The sequence below is a fragment of the Dendrobates tinctorius genome, unplaced genomic scaffold (genome assembly GCF_039654945.1).
Source record: "Dendrobates tinctorius isolate UK_male_01 unplaced genomic scaffold, ASM3965494v1 ptg000009l, whole genome shotgun sequence".
Lineage (NCBI taxonomy): Eukaryota > Metazoa > Chordata > Amphibia > Anura > Dendrobatidae > Dendrobates > Dendrobates tinctorius.
In genome coordinates this window covers 18,300,001-18,321,470 of record NW_027361677.1, presented here as the reverse complement: position 1 = coordinate 18,321,470, position 21,470 = coordinate 18,300,001, and the positions used below count along the sequence as shown (strand labels likewise).

Genomic DNA, 21,470 nt, shown 5'->3' with positions numbered 1-21,470 from the left:
AGTTTCAGGAACACCACATGTACATTAACAGCAATGATCAGACTCCTCCCCTTTTGCATTTAAGCATCTAATGAGCGTGTGCAGAAGTAATTCTGAAGGAAGGAGAAGGAAGTGAGCTTTGACATCTCATACTGTGATTGGAGAATCCTGTGTTATCAGTGTATAGTATTACCTGATATTGCAATTCTGCCTCTGATGATAATGAGACTGATGAAAATAGTCTAAAAAATACTTCCGTGGCTAGCGTGAAAATTAAAAAATTGCAAATTTATTTTTATTAATACAGATTGTAGTATGAAAAAAAAGCATTGCCAATTAAAAAAAAAACGTTACACGAAACCCTGATTTTAAATCTTCTGGTAATCGCTTCCCTTTAAGGAGCATGTCTATTTCAAGACTGAATGGCCAAGTCTCCTGCTGGAGTATTTTGCTGATTAGCATTGATCTAATATGAGGGCAGATTTATACTAATACTTGTTGGAAAAAGACATTCCCTTCTTGTGCTAATACACCCTCTTCAGACAGAAATAACCCACTCTACAATTAAATTAATCCACCGCCTCGTTAAGTGGTGCCAGGTTCCCGCTACCACCTCCATGTGACTGGGCAGACCCAGCTCAGACCTCTAATGTTTAGTGTGACCAATGAATGGCCCTTAAATGGGACAGTTAATAATAAATGCTATTTCTGCAGCCACCACTTGGGGGAGCTTTGGAGCCTACTCTTCAATGTATAAATGTTTACAGTAAACTCCCCCTAGTGGTGGCTGCCGGTAGATAGAATTTTGACACTTCGCTCCATGTCTCTGCAAGGGAATTGTATCAGAATGGCAAAACGCTTACTACTATACAGATACAGTTAGGTCCATATATATTTGGACAGAGACAACATTTTTCTAATTTTGGTTCTAGACATTACCACAATGAATTTTAAACAAAACACTTCAGATGCAGTTGAAGTTCAGACTTTCAGCTTTCATTTGAGGGTATTCAGATTAAAATTGGATGAAAGGTTTAGGAGTTTTAGCTCCTTAACATGTGCCACCCTGTTTTTAAAGGGACCTAAAGTAATTGGACAATTGACTCCAAGGCCATTTCATGGACAGGTGTGGGCAATCCCTTCATTATGTCATTCTCAATTAAGCAGATAAGAGGTCTGGAGTTGATTTGAGGTGTGGTGCTTGCATTTAGAAGGTTTTGCTGTGAAGGAAACAGCGGTCAAAGGATCTCTCCATGCAGGTGAAACAAGCCATCCTTAAGCTGCAAAAACAGAAAAAACCCATCCGAGAAATTGCTACATTTGGAGCAGCAAAATCTACAGTTTGGTACATCCTGAGAAAGCAAGCACTGGTGAACTCATCAATGCAAAAAGACCTGGGCACCCACGGAAGACAACAGTGGTGGATGATCGCAGAATAATCTCCATGAAGAGAAACCCCTTCACAACAGCCAACCAAGAGAACAACACTCTCCAGGAGGTAGGCGTATTAATATCCAAATCTACCATAAAGAGAAGACTGCATGAAAGTAAATACAGAGGGTTCACTGCAGGGTGCAAGCCACTCATAAGCATCAAAAGGCTAGACTGGACTTTGCTAAAAAACATCTAAAAAAGCCAGCACAGTTCTGGAAGAACATTCTTTGGACAGATGAAACCAAGATCAACCTCTACCAGAATGATGGAAAGAGAAAAGTATGGCGAAGGCGTGGTACAGCTCATGATCCAAAGCATTCCACATCATCTTTAATCACGGCGGAGGCAGTGTGATGGCTTGGGCATGCATGCATGGCTACCAGTGGCACTGGGTCACTAGTGTTTATTGATGATGGGACACGGGACAGAAGCAGCCGAATGAATTCTGAGGGTATTCAGAGCCATACTGTGTGCTCAGATCTAGCCAAATGCAGCCAAACTGATAGTCCATCTGTAGTATGAAGCGACGACCAATGACCCAAAACATAAAGCCAAAGCAACCCAGGAGTTTATTAAAGCAAAGAAGTGGAATATTCTTGAATGGCCAAGTCAGTCTCCTGATCTCCACCCAATTGAGCATGCATTTCACTTGTTAAAGACTAAACTTCAGACAGAAAGGCCCACAAACAAACAGCAACTGAAAACCACCGCAGTGAAGGCCTGGAAGAGCAACAAAAAGCAGGTAACACAGCATCTGGTGATGTCCATGAGTTCAAGACTTCAGGCAGTCATTGCCAACAAAGGGTTTTCAACCAAGTACTAGAAATGAACATTTTATTTACAATTATTTAATCTGTCCAATTACTTTTGGTCCCTTTAAAAACAGGGTGGCACATGTTAAGGAGCTGAAACTCCTAAACCCTTCATCCAATTTTAATGTGGATGCCCTCAAATGAAAGCTGAAAGTCTGAACATCAACTGCATCTGAATTGTTTTGTTTAAAATTCATTGTGGTAATGTCTAGAACCAAAATTAGAAAAATGTTGTCTCTGTCCAAATGTATATGGACCTAACTGTATTTAGTAGGTGGGTTTGAGGGTTGCTTTACCATTGGGACCCCACTAATCCAAAAGTCCCAGGTGTGAATATATGGGTAGAGCACATGCGCAGCCACTACTCCATTCTCCTCTTTGGTTATATGGGACTTGCAAATCTATTGCTCCCATAGATGTAAATGGAGCAGGTGCGCTACGGTCACTGTCCTTTGATGCTCGTGTCATGGCGTATGCCCACCTCATAGAGCTGTGACATGTAAGGTGTTGTCACAGAAATACAGCCCACTATAAATATCCCAGCGCCAGCTCAGGGAAGGGGATTTCTCTGAGGTGGTATGTCGCATAAAGTGCTAAAAAAAGCCTCCATGTTACTATGTATACCCCCTCTAAGTGGCACTCCCCCAGTTCCTTGGCATAAGCTGTGTGTCTCTTTGGATTTTTCCCTGGCATTACCCCAGCCTCGAGACTTTCCTACTCTCACTCGCCAAGGCCGGACATGCCAAATGCCATAAGAGATACCTGTGGACAGTGAGGCTCTGCAGAAGATAACGCCCATAACCAGCAGCATTAAAAAAAAAAAAAAAAAACTGCTTCAAGACCTGATCCAGAGTTACATCCTGTATTATACTCCAGAGCTGCACTCACTATTCTGCTGGTGCAGTCACTGTATATATATATATATATATATATATATATATATATATATATATATATATATTGCATAACTGATCCTGAGTTGCATCCTGTATTATACTCCAGAGCTGCACTCACTATTCTGCTGGTGCAGTCACTGTATATATATATTGCATTACTGATCCTGAGTTGCATCCTGTATTATACCCCAGAGCTGCACTCACTATTCTGCTGGTGCAGTCACTGTGTACATACATTACATTACTGATCCTGAGTTACATCCTGTATTATACCCCAGAGCTGCACTCACTATTCTGCTGGTGCAGTTACGATGTACATACATCACATTACTGATCCTGAGTTACATCCTGTATTATACCCCAGAGCTGCACTCACTATTCTGCTGGTACAGTCACTGTGTACATACAGTACATTACTGATCCTGAGTTACATCCTGTATTATATTCCAGATCTGCACTCACTATTCTGCTGGTGCAGTCACTGTTTACATACATTACTGATCCTGTGCTGATCCTGAGTCACATCCTATATTATACTCCAGAGCTGCACTCACTATTCTGCTGGTGCAGTCACTGTATATATATATTGCATTACTGATCCTGAGTTACATCCTGTATTATACTCCAGATCTGCACTCACTATTCTGCTGGTGCAGTCACTGTGTATATATATTGCATGACTGATCCGGAGTTACATCCTGTATTATACTCCAGAGCTGCACTCACTATTCTGCCTTGCAGTCACTGTGTACATACATTACTGATCCTGAGTCACATCCTGTATTATACGCCAGAGCTGCACTCACTATTCTGCTGGTGTAGTCACTGTGTACATAAATTACTGATCCTGAGTTACATCCTGTATTATACCCCAGAGCTGCACTCACTATTCTGCTGGTGCAGTCACTGTGTACATACATTACATTACTAATCCTAAATTACATGCTGCATTATACTCCAGAGCTGCACTCACTATTCTGCTAACATAGGATGTTATTCAAGATCAGTAAATAATAATATAGTAATTAACCAGAGCCAGCATGGATTTGTAGCAAACAAGTCATGCCAGACTAATCTAATTTCCTTCTATCATGGAATCACCGACTAGCTGGATCACAGAAATGTGGTAGATATACTACATCTCGACTTCAGCAAAGCATTTGATAAAGTATCTCATTCTATCCTTATTGAAAAAATGACCAAGTATGGGATTGACAAGTCTATGGTTATTTGGATTCATAAGTGGCTCAGTGATCGTACTCAAAGAGTGGTAATAAATGGTTGCACATCCAAATGGAAGAGCGTTTCGAGTGGGGTACCAAAAGGCTCTGTCCTGGCCTCGGTGTTGTTCACAATTTTCATAAATGATCTAGATATGGGAACTGAAGGTAAACTAATGAAATGTGCAGAGGATGCAAAACTAGGAGGGACAGGTAACACTAGAGAAGACAGAGAAAGCAGTCAGAAGGATCTAAATAAGCTTGCACAATGGGCAGTGACTAATGCATTTCTCCCTGTAAATACCATTGTAAGATTCTATATCTGGGCAAGAAAGACGAACGTTACATCTACAGAATGGAGGAATAGAACTAAGTAACAGCACGTGTGTAAAAGACTTGTGTATACTAATAGAGCAGAGACGGCACATGAGTCAACAGTGTGATGCAGCAGCAAACAAGGCAAACACAGTTCTAGTATGTATTAAAAGAAGCATACAGTCTAGATCATGTGAAGTAATTATCCCCCTCTACTCCTCCTTGGTCAGACCTCATCTGGAATACTGGGCCCAGTTCTGGGCAACACATTTAAAAAAAAAAAAAAAAAAGACATCAAGAAACTGGAGCAAGTTCAGAGAATAGCTACCGGAATGGTGAGCAAACTGCAAAGTATGTCCTGCGAGGAACGGTTAGAGGATCTGGGAATATTCAGATTGCAAAAAGAAGACTAAGAGGAGACATAATAACTGTCTACGAATATCTGAAGGGCTGTCACTGTGTAGAGGCAGTGGCGTAGCGTGGGGGGGGGGTTCCGCCCCAGGCGGCACATGTGTGGGGGCGGCGCGGCAGCAGCAGCAATTTCTCTCTGTGGGAGAAGCGCAGAGGCAGTGAGGCACAGTGCAGTGCAGCGGCGGGCAGGGAGCAATCAGCAGCTCCGCTGCCTGCAAACGGGAATAGCAGGAGCGGAGCTGCAAGGACCCGTCCTGCTTCCTGCCCGCCACCCGCGCTTCCTGTTTGACACAGAGAAGCGCCGCTGAATGACGTCATCATTCAGCGGCCGCTGCTGTGTGAGCGAAGAAGCGCGGGCGATGTTGCGGACAGGTGAGAGGAGAGAGGTGGTGTCTGTGTGTATGTATGTCTGTGTGCGTATGTTTGTCTGTGTGTGTGTATGTATGTCTGTGTGTATGTCTGTGTGTGTGTGTGTGTGTGTGTGTGTATGTATGTCTGTGTGTGTGTGTGTCTTTGTGTGTGTAGGTTAGCCTGGCCCTGGAGGAGATGGGACATGAGAAGACTGTGATGGGGAGAGAAGGCCATAATGCCTGGGCCTGGGGTGATGGGAGAAGGCCATGAGGGGGTAATGGGAGAAGGCCATGATGGGGGTGATGCAGAGAAGGCAATGATGGGGAGAAGACAATGATGGGGTGATGGAGCAAGCAATGATGGGAGTGATGGGGAGAAGGCAGTGATGGGTGAAGGAGAAGGCAATGATGGGAGTGATGGAGCAGGCAATGATGGTAGTGATGGAGCAGACAATGATGGGAGTGATGGGGTGATGGAGCAGGCAATGATGGGAGTGATGGGGTGATGGAGCAGGCAATGATGGGAGTCATGGGGAGAAGGCAGTGATGGGGTGATGGAGAAGGCAATGATGGGAGTGATGGGGAGAAGACAATGATGGGGTGATGGAGCAGGCAATGATGGGAGTGATGGGGAGAAGGCAGTGAAGGAGAAGGCAATGATGGGAGTGATGGAGCAGGCAATGATGGGGGTGATGGAGCAGGCAATGATGGGAGTGATGGGGTGATGGAGAAGGCAATGATGGGAGTGATGGGGAGAAGACAATGATGGGGTGATGGAGCAGGCAATGATGGGAGTGATGGGGAGAAGACAATGATGGGGTGATGGAGCAGGCAATGATGGGAGTCATGGGAGAAGGCAGTAATGGGGTGATGGAGAAGGCAATGATGGGAGTGATGAGGAGAAGACAATGATGGGGTGATGGAGAAGGCAATGATGGGAGTGATAGGGAGAAGACAATGATGGGGTGATGGAGCAGGCAATGATGGGAGTGATGGGGAGAAGGCAGTGATAGGGTGAAGGAGAAGGCAATGATGGGGAGAAGGCAATGATGGGGAGAAGGCAATGATGGGGGTGGTGGGGGAAAAAAATGATTGTGGGGTGGTGGGGGAGGATGCAATGACGGTGGTGGTGGTGGAAAGGGCAATAAATGGGGGTGGTGGAGGAGGAGGAAATAATGGAGGTGGTCGAATGGGCAATGATGGGAGTGGTGGGGGAGAAAGCAAAGATAGTGGTGGGGGAGAAGACAATATTGGGATGAGAGGGGAGGAGGACAATGAGGGGTGTGGGGGATTGGGATGGGAGGAAGGGGGACTTATAATGGCCTTGGGAACAGGGGGAGGTGGAGGAAGATATTATCGTTTATTATGTCTAACACAGTCCCTTAGTATATAGTGTACTCACTATGTCTAACACAGTCCCTTAGTATATAGTGTACTCACTAATTCTGTATAACACCATCCTTAGTTACAGTTTCCTCTTTTATTATATATAACACCATCCCTTATTACGTACCATACTCTCTAGTTATATATGATGCCGTCCCTTATTATATAGCTTCCTCTGCTGTTATGTATAGTGCTGTCTCTTACATAGCGTATTCTTGTTAATTTTGTTATTTACAGTGCCCTCTTTTATTACATAGTCCCCTCTCTTTTTAGATATAAAATGACTGCTGATCGAGGAGCCGGTGACCAAACTACCAGTCCATCAGCTCCTTCATTAGAAAGGAAGCTTTCCCATGCTCCATCAGCCATCATTGCATTATACAGCTAACAAGACAGGACGGTATGTAATAAAAACTAGGGCTCTATATAATCCAAAATGTAAGGTCTGTCACATTATTAAAAATTATTATTAAAACAGCCATGAGGTCTTCATCCAGCATCATCAAGCTAATACATACATATATAGAGAACTGCAAGAAGATGAAAGTCTAGAAATAATAACAGCAGAGTTAGTAGCAGACTAAAAATTAGATCTTTGAGTGTAGTGTGGGCTCTTCGGATGCTTCCATATTATCAACGACCAAAGGGGCGGCAAATTTTTCGACCGCCCCGGGCGCCACAAACAGTTGCTACGCCACTGTGTAGAGGGATCATCATTATTCTCATTTCTACATGGAAACACAAGAACAAAGGGATTGAAAATGAAAGAGAGAAGATACAGGTTAGATATTAGAAAAAACTATTTGACAATGAGGCTGATCAATGAGTGGAACAGGCTGCCACGAGAGGTGGCGAGTTCTCCTTCAATGGATGTCTTCACAAAGAGGCTGGACAGACATCTGTCTGAGATGGTTTAGTGAATCCTGCATTGAGCAGAAGGTTGGACACAATGACCCTGGAGGTTCCTTCCAACTCTAACATTCTATGATCAGTGCAGGAAAAGTAATGTAATGTATGTACACAGTGACTGCACCAGCAGCATACTGAGTGCAGCTCTGTACACGCCCAGGGAGAGGAGGAGCTTCGCAGCTGAGCGTCTGCAGGCTGGGGTTTTGCTAAGCTCCTGGGAAGGGAGGTTTTTTTTCCTGCAAGGACTTTCCATCTGCCCCCTTCCCAGGAAAGAGGACTCTCCCTGGGACTGAGCGCCGGGGCTGTGCCCCTGGCTACCACCCTCCGGCAAGCCAGCTGGGGGTGGGGGGCCTCATCCACCACCAGGAGGCCCAAGGCACAGCCAGACAGTCCCAGGGATGGGGAAAAAGCGGACCCCAGGGGGCCGCAAGGCTCCAGGGTCCGGGACCCCTTAAGTGAAGGCTGTGGCAGGCCCTTCCCCCGGAGGTGCAGCAGCCGGCAGAGGTGAGGCGGGGCCCCCCCTTAACATCTGGGGCTCCAAGGTTGCGGGAGAGCCAGCTACCACCTACGCCTCCCGCATTCATGCCCACCTCTCCGAGTACGAGGAGGCCGGCAAGCAGCTCAGGAGACTCCGGGGGGAGTTGGAGGGAGCCCGGGTCATCAGTAAAAACAGGCTCCCTGCCTCAAAGAGAGCGGCTGAAAGGGGAGATTCGGGCCCTGGAGGACCGGCGAAGTACCATCATGGCCCCTTCCAGGAGAAGCTGCAGAACGAGGACCGGTTCAGGGCCATGGCCGGTGGGTCTCCTGGGGGGTCAGGAGTCCCCATCCAGGTGGAGGAAAGCGAGGAGGAGGAAGAGCAAGATGGCGCCCACACCACATCCGGGCCACCTCCACCTGAAGACCTGGCGGACACCAGCGTGAGTCAGGTAACATGCAGCGGGATAGCCCCCGAGCAGGTGGCCCTCCCGCTGGACTCCAGTAACGCGGAGGAAAGCGGGAGCGAGGGGGAGGATGGAGGGAGCGGGAGTAGTTCTGAGGGGGGCTGCCTCATCCTTAAACAAGTACGGCAGACTGAATCCCCAGCACGGTTTGGCACGCTGTTGTTTGGGTATGAAGTCTGCCCGGAGGATGAGGCAACCGGGAAGAGGAGAAACAGGAGGCGCAGGCGTAAGGCCTCTGAAGGCGTGGAGAAACAACTGGTTTTTGCTCCTCTTCCCGGGGCCCCTCTGTCCCGCTGTGTGGAACCCGCTACCCACCCCGGCTCGGGCCCTGTGGTGGGTCCGCAGCGAGGGAGCGGGGAGAGAGATGACTGTTGTGACCTGACTGTCGCATCTGGTGACAGTTCAGACCAGGGCAGCGACATGGAGGTCGGTGCTGGTTGTGGTGTTGGTGGTGGTGTCCAGGCTCAGCCCTCGGTGGCAGGGGGGGCTGGCCTGGCACCAGGTAAAGTTGGTACAGCCAGGGCCGCACCTCCGGCGGCGAGTGCTGGGGCTTCTGGACCCCCCACGTACGGATCCGCTAAGTCTGGATCGCTAGTGGGGGTCCAGAAGCCTAGGAAGGGCGAACAGAACATCAAGCAGCAGTTGAGGCGGTGCAAAGTGCTGGTCGCTCCCATGTCGGCGCCTGTGGTGAGAGCGGGGTCTCCGGCACGTCGACCCAAAAAGGGGTCCGTGCAGGGGGCTCCGCCGCCGCTGGGCGACGAGGGGGAGTGGCCGGCCTTGCCCGTCTCAAGTGGTGGGCATTGGGTGGCGGCGGTGGTCCGTGAGGGGGGCGTGGCCTCCCCGAGTGTTGCCCGGCCTGCAAAGGCTGCGGCGTGCGGGGGGGGCATGTCCTCCTCGGCCGTCGTCCCACCCGCTGCGTCTGCGTCGCCCGGGGGGGCGTGGCCTCGCAAGGGGTCGCTGCTCTGCCCGTGGTGGCTGTGACTGGCGGGGATGCGTGGCCTCAGCGGTCGCGGCTCCGCCCGCTGTGCTCGCGTCCGGCTCTGCCTGGGATGGCTGCGACCGGCGGGGGGGCGTGGCCACGGCGGGCCCGCTGCCCTCTGTCCCACCCACCCTTCCAAGTAATGCTGTGCTGCCCCCAAAAGCTGGCAGGGAGTTGTCGGGGTCCCCGGCCCACCTACCTTCATCTGAGGGTGCGGGGACTCTGGCGCTCCCTGGCAAGCCGGCGGCGGGGGTGAAGAAAAGTGCAGGGCAGGGAGCGGTGCCAGAGGCCGTCCCTGCCCAGAGTAATGAAAACTCAGCAAAAGAAAAAAAAATGGAGCTGAAACCAGGAGCTGCTGTTGCTCCTAGGCCCAGCCAGGGCAGAGTGCATGATATCATCAGCACTGAGGCATTTAAAGGGGCAGCGGCGCTCCTGGACAGGAGCTGGAGTAGCTCCCAGCAAGAGAGCTCAGGGCCCCCAGCAGGCAAAGAGAGGAACTGCACAGGTTCAGGAAATGTAAATAATGTAAAAAATGTAAATAATGTTGCTATGTACACCAATTGTGCGAGTGAGAGTGAGTACGAAAGCGGAGTGGACATATTTGAGGAGATGTTTGCTGAAGTGAATGGTGACATGAGTGACATGGATGAGGGAGTGAGTGCTACTGTGCATGTGGGTGAAAGTGCTGGGGTGAATGCAAATAATAAAAGAGTGAATGGGAGAGTGACTGGGAGGACGAATGAGGGTGCTGGCACAAGTGGTGGTAGTGGTGGGAGGGCTGGCCCATCTGCCACTCCGGCCGCGAGACCTCAACGCAATTATGCGGGGGCCGCGGCTGGGGGTCGGGGTGGTCCTGGGGGGGGTCTCCTCGTTCCGGGCTCCAGGGACGGCGTTTCGCACCGCCGTTTCCTGGAGGCTCTCAAAAGGGGAGATAGATCAATAGTTGTAGAGGGGAGGACAGTGGACTTGTCTTTCTGGATAGAGAGACACGGCCTTGCCGCCTTCCAAAATCAAAGGGAGGGAGGGACTGTTTGGTCTCTCCCCACAGCCGGGCAGGGGCCGCCAAGAAGGAATGTGGTCCGTCTTAGGTGGGGGGGCAGTGAAGCTTGTCCACCTAGGAGCAAGGTGGTGGAGCTCCTCCTTAAGATGGGCTTCGGGGCGAATGACATCTTTGCCCTGATACATCCTTCGGCGTCCCGCTTCTTCGACGTCAGCTTCGTGCGGCCAGAGCTGCTTGAGCTCTTCTGGTCGAATTACGAGCTGGTGCGAGAAGAGCCTGGATGGCGAGACTTCGTGGCTCAAGCGGTGTCTCGCCAAAATTCCGTCAAGCGAGTGACCGTGGTTACATGTAACGAGTCACTCGCAGGCGTGGACATCATGACGTGGCTTTCCCGTTACGGGGAGGTCACCGAGGTCCCAAAAAAGAACAGGGACGAATTCGGCATCTGGTCGGGGGGCTGGACTTTCATGGTTAAATTGAAGGTTTCCGGCGCGGTCACCCACATCCCTTCCTCGGCATTCCTGGGAAGGGACAGGATCCTGGTCTTCTACCAGGGGCAACCGAAGGTCTGCCACAGGTGCGGCGACCCCACCCACTTCAGCGCCAACTGCAAGGTGCAGAAATGTGCCTTGTGTGGTGGGGTGGGTCATCTGGCCGCCTTGTGTAAGGATATTCGGTGCCACCTGTGTGGTGACCTAGGTCACCCTCTCAGCCGCTGCCCTCGCTCTTTCTCTAATGCCGCCGCAGGCCCGGTGGGGGGAGACCGTGGGGGGGCAACCCCCGGTGGCGCTTCTTCTGCTGTGACAGGTGGTGGCGGAGGAGGAAGGGCTGAGGGGCCAGTGAGGAAGGGCAATGCTGCAAGGGGCCCCGCTTACCAGCGGAGGCAGGAAAAGCGCCAGTGTGGTAGGGGACAGGTGGAGCCTCGGGCAACCGGGGTGATGCCTGCTCCTCCCTCCAGGCCCGTGGCCAAAGCCTCTGAGGCCCTGGGGGAGAGAGTGGTGAGTGAGGAGATCAGGAGGATGGAGAGAGAGGAGAAAGCGGCTGACTCAGACGACTCCTTTCGTTATGAAAGTGTCGACGAGGATGTCAGAGAGCAGCCTACAGCATCAGGTGGCAAAACCAGGCGTGCCAAGCGCAAAACGGGGGGGGAAGAAGGCTGACAAGCCTTCAAAGTCTCCCCCGCCCCCGACCACCAGGGTGCACACGGAAGGGCCCGCTGACCCCCCTCTGATCAGACTCTCCAACCGGTTCAGCGCCCTCGGAGGTTCAGATGATGAGCCGCCAGACAAGGGTGCTGGGCCGGGGGCAACGCCGGAGGGTCCTTCAGGTGATGGCGGAGTCCGTCCCTCAGGGGGCACTGTTCCTCCTGTGGGGGGGACAGACCTGGAACCCGGGGGCGAGGACACCGGGGGGGGGATGAACACGTCGGGAGCTTCCCTGAAAAGGAAGGTGTCTGACCCCTCCCCAGGTGGAGGTGATAGCGGGGCAGGGAAGAAACTGGCCATCCAACTCGATCACCCATGATGGCTGAACTCGCCCCGTTGACGCTGGCGTCCATTAATGTCGCCAGCATTAAGTCAGATGCGGCTCGCTTCACGGCCTTTGATTTTTTCTCCCGGATTGAGGCAGAAATTTTATTCTTGCAAGAGACCAGACTAACGGACATGGGGGCCATCTATAAAGCACGGAGGGAGTGGAGGTGCGGGCCCTCATACTGGTCTCTTGCGGCCGAGCCGTATAGCGGGGTGGCAGTCCTTTTTAAGACTGCAGCTGTTGAATGCCGACGGGTTACTGAGTTGGAAATGGGGAGGTGCCTGATCCTAGATGTCTTCATGAGGGGACAAGAGCTCCGGCTCATCAACATCTACGGCCCACAATCCAAGTGGGACCGCAAATGTCTCTTCCTGAGGATCAAGCCCTTTCTTTTTACGAGCCGGCAGGTGGTCTTCGGTGGGGACTTCAACACCATTACGAGGTCCCGTGACCAGGGGGGTCCCGGAGATCGCCTGGCTTATAATAGCGTCGCGTTGAATAGCATAGCCAGTGAAGCTCGCCTGGTGGATGTCCACATCCGGCACACCCCAGGTCACGGGGGTTTCACCTACCATAGGGGTAGCAGTAGGTCTAGAATAGACAGGTTTTTTTTGAAGGAGGACGCCATCTTTTCTGCTGTGTCCGCCGTTGAGGTGGAGTTCTCCGATCACTGTCTAATTTTCTTTTCTCTGAATGTTGCAGAGACTCATCGGATGGGAAGAGGGCTGTGGAAGCTCAATTCGTCCCTGCTGGAAGAAGCGGAGGTGAGACAATCCTTCGAGGATTTTCTTCAGAGCCAGGTACCACTGTTGGATCTCTGTAGTAGTAAGTCAGAGTGGTGGGAGATCTTCAAAAAGCGGGCGGCGGGGTTCTTCCGTCAGCTCTCGAGCCTCAGGAGTCTGAACAGGCACCGCTTGTACCAGGCCCTGGGGAGGAAACTCGAGCAGCTTGTCTCGACTGGAGGTGACCGTGAGGAAATCTCCAGAGTGAAATCTTTGCTCAAGAGGTGTCAGTATGATAGACACACATCTTTAGTTTTTGAGAGGGACTTCGGGAAGTACCGCTCGCCCGACCCTTACAGAAACTGTAAGATGTCAGTGAATTGTAAGATGGTGACAGGACTGATCGACAGTACGGGGTCCCTGAACAGATCCAAATCAGGGATCCTGGAGGTGGTCAGATCCTTCTACTCACACCTCTTGGAAAAGAAGGACCTGGATCGGGACAGGATGTCGGCTTTCCTGGCTGAAACCGTCCCTGAGCCAGGGGGTGATCCCTCTCTTGGTGTTTTGGCAGAAGAAATCAGGGAAGAGCAAGTGAGACTGGCCATTGATGGGCTTCGGCCCAAGAAATCGCCAGGTCCGGATGGCTTAACATCCGAGTTCTTTAAGACTTTTAGGGACTCCTTGGTCCCCCTCTTGACAGGGGTATTTAATGAGTGTCTCTCCTCGGGCACTCTTCCCGACTCAATGAGGAAGTCAGCCCTCATTCTGTCAAAGGGTAAGGATCCGTCCCGTATCGAGAATTGGCATCCCATAGCGCTTCTCGATACGGACCGGAAGGTTATGGCCAAGGTGCTGTTTAATCGGCTGGTGAAGTTTGCACCCCGGCTCCTTTCAGGGGCCCAGCATTGCTCTGTTCCAGGCCGCAGTACTTTTAGTGCTGCGCTCGGTGTCCGAGAGGCAGTGGAGCAGGGTAGGGCAGGTCACTGGGGGGGGTACTTGCTGTCTTTAGATCAAGCGAAAGCCTTTGACCGGGTCAACCACGAGTACCTCTGGTCCGTCCTTTTGAGGTATGGTCTGCCTGGGAGGTTTGTAAAATGGTTAGAGATCTTGTACCAAGGGGCTGAGACTTTTCCGCTGGTGAATGGTTGGTCAGGTCGCCCTTTTGAGGTGGGTTCTGGGGTCCGTCAGGGCTGTCCACTGAGCCCGCTTTTATACGTGTTTGCGGTCGATCCCTTCCTAAGGAGGGTAGATCGTGGACCGTTGGCGGGAGTCGGGATGGACCAGGCGGGCTCTGGGTCCTCTCTGAGGGTGGTGGCGTATGCTGATGATGTTTCCCTTTTCGTGTCCTCGAGAGGGGAGGCGGATTGGGTCATGTCGGAGGCATCCGGGTCCATGATCAACCGGGATAAGTGTGAAAGTCTCTGGCTGGGAGGGGGAGATCCCAGGTTTGATCTCCCGGACACCCTTCCAGGGCCCCAGGCCACCGCCAAAATTCTAGGCATCGAATTTGGCCCCGGGAATTACCCCCAGCAAAATTGGGAGGGCAGACTTAAGATCGCCGCCCAAAAGGTGGACCAATGGAAGGGTTGGTCTTTAACCCTGAGGGAAAGGGTTGCCCTGGCTAAAGGCTTTCTGCTACCTTTATTAATATACCTGGGCAGTGTGTGAATCTTGCCGGAACCTCTCTGGACACGGGTCTATAGCCTGTTCTTCCAATTGTTATGGGGGAATAGGCTTAACCTAATCAAGAGGAAGGTTACATACCGTACGAGGAGACTAGGCGGGTTGGGTATGGTCAACCCGGTGGTGTTTCTAGTAAACACCTTTCTTAAGACTAACATCTCCAACCTCTGGCTAGAGAGGGCTCCTCCGTGGGTAGTCTCCTGCAAGGGTTGGCTTTGGCCTTTCTTCCAGGAATGGGAGACAGGAGGGCAGGTGAAGGACCTACGCACACCTCCTGGGCATCTCACGGCTTACGCTACCCCGGTTCTGAAGGTGATCCGCCGGTGGGGTCTGGGAATGTGGGAAATCAGGACCATGTCGAGGCAATGCCTTGACAGGAGGGTCCTGTTGACCCATTTCCAGAAGCCCCTGGCCCTTAAGGATTGCCCAGGCCGGGATCTGGAGGTCGGGCTGGGGCTTTTAAATTCTAAGCGTATCCCCATGAAGTTTTGGGACTTGACCTGGCGTTGCTTCCACGGGAGGCTGTATGTAAAGGATAACTTGAAGTGCAGGAAATCCGATGATCGGGGTTGTCCCCGTGAGGAGTGTGGCGACGTGCTGGAAAGCATGGAGCACTTCCTGCTTCAGTGTCCCTTTAATGCAGAGGTGTACAACAGGGTGGGTGCTTCCATACGTTGGCCGCGGCTGGCGTCCCTCTCCTACGCTGAGTGGGCCTATGGAGCGTACAGATCCCTGGGTGGTCGGGACCCGTGCACTTTATTCCTAGTCAGTGTAGTGGTTAGGTTCTACACTTGGAATGCACGGTGCCTAGTTTCGACGCGGAAAAAAACCCTCCCAAGGGATGAGGTGGTAGGAAACATCTTGGGTGACCTGGTGAAGGTCCGTTCTTTGGAGTTCGAAAGGTTGGGTGTGAGGAAGGCCTCTTGGCTTTGGAGAGGCCTCTCCTTTTAAAAACGCACTCAAGGGAGAGCTAGCTCCGTGTGAATGAGGGTAGGGATAGCATAAGTTTCACTGGGTGTGTTAGGGACAGAAGTAGGGGCAGATAGGGACAGGGAGGGACAGGCACTGAGGGACAGATAGAGAGTTAGTTATGTTAAGTTAGGTGGAGTAGGGACAGGAAGGGACAGATAGGGACAGTTTCTTTAGGGACAGAAGCAGGGACAGTCTTAGTTGTTAAGGGACAGGGTGAATGAGTTAGTGAGGGACGGGGCCTCGAGAACTCCTTTTCCTGGTGGTGGGCTAAAAGCATGCCACTCTAGTCTTTTGTTTTGGAAACATAGAGCATTAATGGATATTGGGCTTGCAGGCACTGAACTTGGGCCTGTAAGAAACGTTTTGAAGGGTATGGTGTATTTAGTAATTAATTATATTTAATTGGTGTTATATTGTATTATGTATTGTATTGTATTGTATGTTATTATGTGTTGTGTATGTGTTATTATTTTCTTTTAGTTAGAGGGCATGGGAGGGTATAGTGAGGTTGGGAGGGGGGTGAATGGGGGAGGTGAGAATGGAAAAATCAAAGGACCCCAAGTCAAGGGAAGTGGCAAGTGGAGATATACCATGGACCATGGAGGAAAAAGGCATGCTGGAGCACATCGGAGGCAAATGGTGGAGGGTTTTTTTCTTGAGGGGCATAAAACTTTCGTGCTCCTCAAGTAGATGTGATAGGCCACGAACTGTTATGGACCTTGTGGAGTGATAGGCCATGGACGTATATGGACCTGTGGTGAGGAAAAAAGGTGGGGGGAAAAAAATTAAAAAAAAAAAAAAAAAAAAAGGATAGGGGTGTTAAGCTCGGTGGCGGTTCTTTTTGCCAAGTTAATGGCTAAAGCTAGTTTTGAGGCAGTATGGGCCGGAAGTATTTCTTTAGTTATTTGTATATAGGTATGGGTGGGAAACATGAATGGGGTGTGAAAGGGTATGCATGAGGATGAATGGATTATATCTGGGGTTTTTTTTTATTTTTTAAATTGTATAGTGTTGTTGGAGAGTTCCTGCTGGAGGCCTTCCAAGCTGAAAAGCTTGAGGACCACAAAGGACATTGCAAGTTTTGCACAGGCATTGTATGTTTCTGTATGGTTTTGTCTTGTTTTTTAGTTCTGGAATGTTGTTTTTGTCTGTCTTATGTATTATGTATTGTGTTTTTGATAGTTTTATAATAAAAGAGATACAGGATGTAACTCAGGATCAGTAATGTATCTACGCAGTTACAGCACCAGCAGAATAGTGAATGCAGCTCTGGAGTATAATACAGGATGTAACCGAGGATCAGTAATGTATGTACACAGTGACTGCACCAGCAGAATAGTGAGTGCAGCTCTGGAGTATAATACAGGATGTAACCGAGGATCAGTAATGTATGTAACACAGTGACTGCACCAGCAGAATAGTGAGTGCAGCTCTGGGGTATAATACAGGATGTAACTCAGGATCAGTAATGTATGTACACAGTGACTGCACCAGCAGAATACCGTGTTTCCCCGAAAGTAGGACCCCCCCGAAAGTAAGACAGGGTGGGGGTTACGGGGGGGTCCTTCAATGTAAGGCCTCCCCCGAATGTAAGGCAGGGTTGGGGGCCGCTGTGAAATGTAAGGCCCTTACCTTTGGGCCGCCGCTGTCCCCCATTGGGTCCCCAGGCTCCAGAGGTGTCCTCAGGTGCAGCTGGGCGGGTCCAGCGCTCATGGGGTTAACTCGCCGTGTTAACTCCGCAATCCGCCCAGCTCAACAGCTCATTGGCCGCCCCTGTTCCCCACGTCACCGCCGGCCCCCGGCTCGAGCACGGATTGGTCCAGCAGCTCGGGCTGTAATTGGCCGCCCCAGCCCCACGTCACCGCTGTTTCCCTGCTGATTGGCACAGCGTTCCCTGCAGCACAGGCCTTCCGCACCCACAGCCACACCGCAGAGGAAAACGTCCAGCATTTAAAAACCAAGTAGGGAAACATGTACTGTATAGGGTATGGGGCTGTGTGCAGTGGGATACGGCACTGTTATGGGGTGTGGGGCTGTGTGCAGTGGGATACGGCACTGTTATGGGGTATAACAGCATGTTAATAAATGTTAATTTATTGGTTAAAAAGAAATTGTCATTTTTTTTCGGCTAATGTAAGACCTCCCCCGAAAGTAAGACAGGGTGGGACTTTTTGGGGTAAAATTAATGTAAGACAGGGTCTTACTTTCGGGGAAACACGGTAGTGAGAGCAGCTCTGGAGTATAATACAGGATGCAACTCAGGATCAGTAATGTATGTACACAGTGACTGCACCAGCAGAATAGTGAGTGCAGCTCTGTAGTATTGAACAGGAAGTAACTCAGGATCAGTAATGTAATCTGCTGACAATTATCTAATGTTGGAAAATGACTCCTTTAATGTCTTTGACCTATGACAGCTGCAGTCCTATGTGACAGGCGAGTAGCAAGTGATCTACTGGTGGACCCCCAACACTAACTCTTGTGACCCCTCTGCAGGCCAGCAGCCAGGCAGTTAATATCCGAGCCTGCATCCCACGTGCTGAGAGGAGGGTTCAGGCCGTGACACATTTATTCCTGGCCGCGGTATGGCTACGTGTGTGTTTACACTCCCTGGAGTCCTTGCATGTGTGGAATACTTTCCACGTGAAGTGGCTGCCACAGGAGGCTTGCACTTGTTAGCAAATTTCACAGAGCGGAAAGTTGGACCTTACAGCACAAGATCGGAGACACACGGTCCATATACCCGGCTCGCAGTGTGGACACCTCGGCCTCGGGCGCAGCTGATATTTGGTGAATGCATCTTGCAATAATAAGTACAGTTAGGCTCAAAAGTTTACATACCCCGGCAGAATTTTTGCTGCCTTGACGTTTTTTCAGAGAATAGGAATAACACCGAACCTTTTTCTCCACTCATGGTTAGTGGTTGGGTGAAGCCATTTAATGTCAAACTACTGTGTTTTCTCTTTTTAAATCATAATAACAACCTGAAACATCCAAATGACCCTGATCAAAAGTTTGCATACCCCCTTTCTTAATACCGTGTATTGCCCCCTCTAACATCAATGACAGCTTGAAGTCTTTTGTGGTAATTGTGAATGAGATTCTTAATTTTCTCAGATGGTAAAGCTGCCCACTCTTCTTGGCCAAAAGCCTCCAGTTCCCATAAATTCCTGGGCTGCCTAGCATGAACTAAGATCTCCCCAGAGAGGTTCAATGATATTATGGTCAGGAGACCGAGATGGCCACTCCAGAACCTTCACTTTGTTCTGCTGTAGCCAATGACAGGTCGACTTGGCCTTGTGTTTTGGATCGTTGTCATGTTGGAACGTCCAAGTACGTCCCATGCGCAGCTTCCGGGCTGATGATTGCAAATTTGCTTCCAGTATTTGCTGATAATGTGCTGCATTCATCTTTCCTTCAACTTTGACCAAGTTTCCTGTGCCTTTGCAGCTCACACATCCCTAAAACATCAGTGATCCCCCTCCGTGCTTTACAGTAGGAATGGTGTTCCTTTCATCATAGGTCTTATTGACCTCTCTTCAAATGTGACGTTTATGGTTGTGGCCAAAAAGTTCAATTTTGGTCTCATCACTCCAAATTACCTTGTTCTAGAAGTTTTGAGGCTTGTCTCTGTGCTGTTTTGCGTATTGTAGACGAGATACTTTGTGGCATTTGCACAGTAATTTCTTTCTTCTGGTGACTCGACCATGCAGACCATTTTTCTTAAAGTACCTCCTTATTGTGCATCTTGAAATAGCCACACCGCTAATTTTCAGAGAGTATTCCAGCTGATGTAATTTGTAGGATTTTCTTTGCATCCCGGACAATTTTCCTGGCAGTTGTGGATGAAATTTTTGTTGGTCTACCTGACCGTGGTTTTGTTTTTACAGAGCCCCCTGATTTTCCATTTGTTAATCAAAGTTTGAACGCTGCTGACTGGCATGATCAATTCCTTGGATATCTGTTTGCATCCCTTTCCTGTTTTATACAGTTCAACTACCTTTTCCCATAGATCCGTTGACAATTCTTTTGCATTCCCTGTGACTCACAATCCAGAAACGTCAGTGGCTGGATGAAAGATGCAAGAGTCTGTCAGGATCCCAGAAACTCACTCAGCTTTTATGCACACACACTGATTACAAGCAAACAGGTCACAGGTGAGGATGTTAGCTTTAGTAGCCATTCATACCAATTTGTGACAATTTCTGTGCATGTTATCAAGTCAAAATCACCAGGGTATGTGAACTTTTGGTCAGGGTCATTTGGATGTTTTGGGTTGTCATTATGATTTAAAAAGAGAAAACACAGTAGTTTGACAATAAATGGCTTCACCCAACCACTAACCATGAGTGGAGAAAAAGGTTTGGTGTTATCATTCATATTCTGTAAAAAAAAAAGGCCAAGAAAGCAAAAATTCTGGAATGTAAACTTGTGAGCACAAGTGTATATAAAAAAAATACTGAGGATTATAAAAATGTTTAACTGTGGCAAAATATGTTTCATGTAGCCGTGCTGCTTCTCCTTGATCACACCCCTCCAATCGCTCATTAAATTTACCAAATCATTGCAGAAGTTATGTGCGGCCGGCAATGACCATCTTGTGGCCTCCTAAACATCTGACTCCTTTACATTCAATAACTCTCATAAAAATCAGCCCCATTCCATTTACATCGAGGAATGAAGCTTTTTATTAATCGGATGAGACAACTAAACTGGACTCTCTCATTTACTGGATTGTGACAAATACTACAGAGCTTCCACCACATAACAGCCACGTAGATTCGAGCACCAAACATCCAGGGATGTATTCCGATCGCAATATTTGGGGTCAGGAAGGAATTTTTTTCCCCTTTGGATATTCCAACAAGTCCTCGGGGTTATTTTTCGCCTTCCTCTGGATCGAAATGGCAAGTAATCAAAGGCTGGAATTGAAGGACTTCTTTCAGCCAAACTTATTATGTCATCATCTGGACGACTCATCCACAATGTGGAGGTAAGGAGAAGACTACCGGATATTTTTTTTGTATTGCAACTAAATAGTGCGCCTTCGCTTATGTGCAAAATTATGCAAATGTAGTATATGGGACTCTGCGGCTTTTTTTGCAATATTATACCTCATATTAATGTTAATTTAACTATTGAGTATCATATGAGGTTAGTGATATATTTTTTTCACAATAATTTTTTTGAGCGCTATAAGGAAATATTCCTATTATTTTGACATATGCAAAATTCTGACATATATATTTAGTGAAATATGTTATTTATTGTGTCTGTTTCCTAAACTTGTGTATACGCTAAACTCTGATTTTTCTATGGTATAAGGCATCTTGTTTTATATTTATATGTTGTTGAAATAAAAATTGGCATTAAATTAGTGTTTCTATCACACTTTTTTGAACTGGATGTAGTTTAATTTCTACAAGGATCAGAATGATCTATTGATATATAAAGTGTGGAAAATTCCTTGGTGAAGGAAATGGGCTTGGGTAGTGCTTATCAATGTGGTGGTAAGGTAAGGAGAAGACTACCGGATATGGACAGACCGAAGGCAGCGGCTGCTCCTTCTCCACCACATATGGACAGACAGAAGGCAGCGGCTGCTCCTTCTCCACCACATATGGACAGACAGAAGGCAGCGGCTGCTCCTTCTCCACCACATATGGACAGAAGTCAGCAGCTGCTCCTTCTCCACCAGATATGGACAGAAGGCAGCGGCTGCTCCTTCTCCACCAGACATGGACAGACAGAAGGCAGCAGCTGCTCCTTCTCCACCAGACATGGACAGACAGAAGGCAGCGGCTGCTCCTTCTCCACCAGGCATGGACAGACAGAAGGCAGCGGCTGCTCCTTCTCCACCAGGCATGGACAGACAGAAGGCAGCGGCTGCTCCTTCTCCACCAGGCATGGACAGACAGAAGGCAG

The 21,470-nt window shown here is 49.3% G+C and overlaps 2 protein-coding genes across 5 annotated transcripts in view; one reads left to right on the top strand and one right to left on the bottom strand.

The window, feature by feature from the left end:
- CTU2 (cytosolic thiouridylase subunit 2) overlaps positions 1–21,470 on the bottom strand; it is an 80,898-nt gene that overhangs the window by 55,233 nt on the left and 4,195 nt on the right. The gene's annotated exons all lie outside the window — the stretch shown is intronic.
- The window catches only part of NAE1 (NEDD8 activating enzyme E1 subunit 1), a 28,224-nt gene continuing 19,661 nt past the window's right edge, over positions 12,908–21,470 (top strand). The window contains exon 1 of the mRNA XM_073583327.1: positions 12,908–12,929. The gene's annotated coding sequence lies outside the window, so the exon portion shown is untranslated. The remainder of the gene's footprint in view (positions 12,930–21,470) is intronic.